General features: G+C 38.1%; 1 pseudogene; it reads right to left on the bottom strand.

Moving 5' to 3' along the window:
• Window positions 1-4,219: 4,219 nt before the first annotated feature.
• On the bottom strand, window positions 4,220-4,591 carry LOC135965356 (cyclin-dependent kinase 2-associated protein 2 pseudogene; annotated as a pseudogene).
• Between the last annotated feature and the right edge of the window lie 1,409 nt (window positions 4,592-6,000).

Below are 6,000 nucleotides of genomic sequence, written 5' to 3'. Positions count from 1 at the left end.
TTCTTTTATTTACAAATGAAATGTTTGTGACAACCCAGGTGAAACAAGTCTATTGGTACCATTTAATAAACAGCCTGTGCTCACTTTGTGTCTTGGTTTCACATTTTGGTAATCCTCACAATTTTTTAAATATTTCATTATTATTATATTTATTATGGTGATCTTTGATCAGTGATCATTAATTTTATGGGAGGTGGAGTTTGCAGTGAGCAGAGATCGCTCCATTGCACTCCAACCTGGGCAACAGAGTGAGACTCCGTCTCAAAAAAAAAAAAAGTTTTTATATGTAGGGTACAAAATAATATCTGACCTTAAGGTGTGTGCAGATTTTTCTGAACTAATTAAGACTTAAATATTAACACGAGTGACTGTTTTTGTTACAATCGCCAGGTTCTGATACTTTCCCCAGAAGAAAGCATATACAAAATTTTCACATAATTTAAAAACATCCACAGATATGTACTATGGATTCAGTTTATGAATCAATAATTCAGCTCTTCAGAAGTAAAAGATGACATGAGAAAATATCTGATTTTGAGTTGGCAAGGAATAATAATGTTGAAATGTACCTTGTTAAAAACTGCAAAAGTTGTGGCTAAGTAAGACGTTGTGTGTTACTGAGATGCATCCATGTGCCCAGTGAGAAGACTTGTAAGAATCCGTTTGGGAATAATGAGAACATGAGCATTCCCCTCCCTACCTCCACCACTCCCCTCCTGCCATTTGAATGTTGTGAATATACCAAACATGGTGATTTAGGTCACTTTTATTATTTCAGAAATTCCAGATACTTTACTACTCATATTAAATAGGCCTCGAAGGGACGTTTGCCATTAATTAATGTCTAATACGAAGAAAAGACAAATGTATGTGATCTGTAGTGAACAGTAATAATACAATCTGAATAATACATTTAAAATTTTTACTCCACTTTCCAAGTAATAAAGCATTGATTCTAAATATATTCTCTATTTGTCAAAACAAATAGAAATTATTTAGTGTTTCATTTAGAAAAGTAATTAATTAATGATGTCTCTAAGTTAATTTTTTACCTCTTTCCCCCATATCATTTTTGTATTATATAAGAGAGCATATTTTTCTACTCTATCTTGGAATTAATTAGCAAAACATAAAGTATGATATTTAACCCACGGCTACCACATTTTATTCAGTGTATTTAGTAGGCTCTCATATATCTGGAAAAGAAAACTTAAGATATAAACATAAGCAAACTAGAATAACATCTTTTTTTCTTCTATTTACTTTACTTCTTGAATCCAATGATACAATATGGCTTCATCTACCTCTGAGAATACACTTAAAACTACAGAAGCAAATTAACATTCTCCCGATTCACAGGTAGTGCAATATTGAAGATTTCATCTCGTTGAACACATGTTGGATCAAATTTACAATACTAAAGCGCTCTTCTAAATACTGCAATGTGTAGATGGAAGACAAGCTAGTCAGGTGGCTGAGTGAACATCATGCTGGTAGGCCTTTTCAAGCTGTCACTTGCAAGATGTTTGACTGCTGAGAATGTTAGCCATAATTAATCGCAGAGATAGGAGGCTGCAAATGGGCGAGGTAATGTTCAAACGCATGGAATGAACACTAGTCATGGTAAAAGATAATAGATGTGGCCTCATTGCTTTGAGAAAATTTAGAGAATATTTTGGGTCACACGGATACATTTCTGCCTTATTTGTGAAATGTATTTAATGAAGTTACATCACACATGTAGACTTCCAGATCCTGTGTCTAACGTACTTTCCTTGGCTTTGTGGGAGAACACATATTCTAATGAAGCTCATTTTAAGGCAAATATTTTTTGAAAATCCAAAACTGATAGATATATGTATGCAGGGTTCCTTCTTATATGTCTTTTATAAACAGTGAGGTGGTATTTCTCCTTTAGTGTTTAATGTGTTTCATCACATAATGTCCTAGAAGTTTTATCAAATTTTTCTCTCCAGCTTTTGAAGGTGTATGAGAGCAAAAAAAAATGCAGTCTGCTTCTTCACTAATAAAACTAGGACAAAGGCCATTCCGACTGAAATATGTGAAACACTCACTTTTATTCATTTCAAGCATTTAAAACTCTAAATTTGGACTTGAATAAAGACATTTCATAGAAAAACAATTATTTTTTATTTATTTTTTAATCTTTATAACTTTTAATAGTTTACAGCCACAGTGGCAGCTTTTATATGTGTACATGCATTTAAATACAGTTTTGTACCATAAATAGCCATGTGGAAAAATATCTGCCTCTAGGCAAAAAAAAAAAAAAAAAAAAAAAAAAAATCTTTGCCACTACATAAATACCTTTAAGTAATACTGAAAATAGATGTGAGGTAATTTTTTTATCTAAAGTGACCGTAGCCTATATTAAGACATATTCACTGTAACAATTCAAGTTTTAAAATCCTTGTTTTATAACTTGAAAATGTGTCTTTTTTGAAAAACATCTTTACATTTATCGCTATTGTACATTTATTTGGTAGGAAACAGGGATGTTTGATGTCTTGCAACAGGGATGTTTGATGTCTTGCAATGATAAAATGATCATATTCAATAGAAAATTATCTCACATTCTGCATAACTTCTGAACATTCTATAAGACAATTACAGAAGTGAAAAACCAATTTGTAGATAACTGAATGAGTACGACCATTTAATATATGTGAATAAAGGCATTTCAGAACATTTTAATGTACACTACACTTTCCGATAGTAAGATTTTAGGTTAAAATAAGATTATACTTTAAAAAGTTGACCATTTTGAAAAAATCATATCACTGTTGGCAATGCCATTTTCATACTTGAGATGCTAGTCCAACATATTGCTTATCCATTTGCTTCTGTTTGATTTTATTGTTATTACATTCATGATAATGCTAAAATACACACATACACAATTACTTGGGTTTTTTTTTGTTTTTTTAATAAAAAGCCCAAAGAAAAATGCTGACAACGTTCAGTTGAAATTTTGAAACTGGGTTTTATAATTCTGCCCACACACCAAAAGCTGAAATGGTCTATGAAGATGCAGTTTTTGAACTAATGAAGCAAGTAGTAAAACTGACAAACCAAGTGAAAATTATACAAGGAAACACAATAATAAGTTAACAAATGAATTATATATAATACAGTTTTTCTTCATGTTGACAAGACATCATTTAATCCTTTTTAATATTTTCCCTTCTCTTTTAAATAAATAAGCTTATTTGTTAATACTTTATCTAACTCTTTTATTCTCTTACCAGTGTCAGTAATACTTTATTTTTCATTATTTCTCTTATAAAGTGACTTCTGAACTTGCTAGTTTGTTTAAACTATCACAAGGTCAGAAAACCAAACACTGCATATTCTCACCCACAGGTGGGAATTAAACAATGACAACACTTGGACACAGGGCGGGGAACATCACACAGGGGCCTGTCATGGGGTGGGGGGCGTGGGGAGGGATAGCATTAGGAGAAATACCTAATGTAAATGAGGAGTTAATGGGTGCAGCAAACCAACAGGGCACATGTATACATATGTAACAAACCTGCACGTTGTGTACATGTACCCTAGAACTTAAAGTATACTAAAAATAAATACGTAAATAAAATAAAAAATAAATACAAACATATTAATCATAAGTAAATGAAATATCTGATGATCTTATGTCTGGTAGTAATGTCATCTAAGTATTTAAATATTCATCGATATATTCCTTTGCTAAATTTTCTTTTATTTCTCTTTTATATTACACTTTTTTTAGAGAGCACAACTCCAAATCATCTTTTATTAATGTAGAAAGGTCATATTTAGCAAAAGACACAAGGCAGGGAAGTGTCAGGCCTGAGGCCTGAGCCCGTGCTGAGGGAGAAGGGGGCTCAGGGCGTGTGGGAGAAGTGCTGGGAAGGGCTGAGTTATGGGGGCCGCAGAAAGTTCCAGTGGGCAACACTGTGGGCAGGTCATGGGTGGGACTCACGGGGACCTCGCTGCTAACTCTCGTTGCGTTGGCGGAGTGGGGTGGGGGGAAGGGAGGATCATTAGTGCTGCCACCTGGAGTGAGAGCCACCCCTTGGTTCCTGGAGGGCACCATCAAGGGACACAGGACAGGAAGCGCAGGATGGTTAGTGCAACTAGGGATGAGAGTCAGGGAGAAGCAGGTGCTCTGGAGTGGCCAGGAAATGTCCAGACACAGAGGCTTAGGAGCTTCCTGTTAAGTGTGTGGGTTCCGCTCTGTCTCTGCCAGGCATTCTGACTAGGGATGGATGATCCCTCTCTTCAGGCGCTCCGTGGTGCTCTTGCTGCCAGCAAAGGTGGTCCGGATCCCTTTGCCCATCTCCCCTGTGACCAACAGCAGTTCCATGTGGGTGCTCTGGCAGCCCTGGGTGCCAGGTGGTTTCATGGCCTACACACAGCCGATGGAAGGTGGTCCAAAGTCATTAAACAGCGGTCTGAAAGGGACAGCGGCTCCTGGCACTGAACCCGACGGTGATAGGACGCTTCCTGTAGAGACCGGGGTGCCCAGCCCAGGGGTGCTGGAGCCGGGGGTGCTGCTGGGGGCAGGCGTGATGGGTTTGTAGGACATCCTCAACTTCTGGGCACTGCGGAGCCAGCAGGCCGCTCCTCAGGGTTTGGCTGCCTGGCCGCTCAGCTGAGATCTGATTTGCAAGCTGGCTGCACACCCCGTACTAAATCTATGTTAAATTTTTTAACCGCAGTTTTTATTAATCTAAATACAGTTCAGATATTCTCGATGAAAATTTCACATTTGAGTTGAGACGTACTAAAATGTAAAATACACAATGGATTTCAAAGATTTCATAAGAAAAAAGAATGCAAACTATCTCTAGTAATTTTTACATTGATTACATGTTGCCACAGTATTTTGGATTTATTGAGTTAAAATATGCAATTATTTTTTTAAAAAATCTATGCTACATTTTTGTTAAACACATTTAAATAAACTATGAAATTACTTCTTGGGATAGAAAAGGGGACATTATTAAATATTTACCTAAATTTTTTCAAAAACGTATCTTTAACAAAAACATTTTCAAACAAAACAAAAGTATTTTAATTTTGAATAGGTAAAATAAACTTATTCCTGCTGAAATTCAATCCTGGTATGATTTCTTTTTTACACATTTGAGGACTCTGTTTATAACCCAGATAAAACATAAAGCTTATGAAACTCCTCTGAGAATGTCGAACACAAATTACCTGTGTAGATATCAGGGTGCAGATGATGCTGAGGCCGGGCTGGCCAAAGAAGAGCAGGATGAAGATGCTGTACTGGCACAGGGGCTGGCCCCAGGTCACCCGCCCTTCATGTACGTGGTGATGGTCACCTGGCTCACCAGCAAAGTGAACAAAAGGTCGGTGGCGGCCAGCCGCATACCAGTGTGTAGAAGGCGGTCTCCTTCTGCTCCTCGTGCGACTTGCACAGCAGCACGATGACCACCAGGTTGCCCACCACCCCGAAAATGGACGGTCCCAGGCCGTCCAGCAGATTGGGCTCCAGGTGAGGGACACATTGACCTGGGAAGGGGTTAACATGATGGTGGCTGGTGGTGTGCAGCCCTGGAGTGTGAAGCTGAGTCTGGGGTGATGGAAGAGAGACAAAGCCTCCATGAGTGAAATGACCACCTGCAAGATGTCAGAGCCACGCCCAGGAAATGGGATGCTAACATGACAAGGGAGGATCTCAGTCCCACTCTCTGGATTGCAACCACTTACCAACTGCAGCCACCCAAATCTCCAGGCTCGCTCTGCTCCTGCCAGCGGCACACCATTGCTGATCTTAATATGTATAAACTGAGCTTCACATTCCTCTTCCTCTCCCCCGCCCCCCCCCCCCCCCACACGCCTATCTCACTACTCTGACAAGAGCCATCTTCAGGGAAAGGTAACTCCCTAGTATTATTCCTGACAGATTCTGAGTTAATAAAATGCTCACGGAAACCCTGGAAGACAATTTGGAGAGTGTTTTCTTTC

Source organism: Macaca fascicularis, chromosome 10, assembly GCF_037993035.2.
Source record: "Macaca fascicularis isolate 582-1 chromosome 10, T2T-MFA8v1.1".
Taxonomy (NCBI): Eukaryota; Metazoa; Chordata; class Mammalia; order Primates; family Cercopithecidae; genus Macaca; species Macaca fascicularis.
This window is presented reverse-complemented; position numbering and strand designations above follow the sequence as displayed.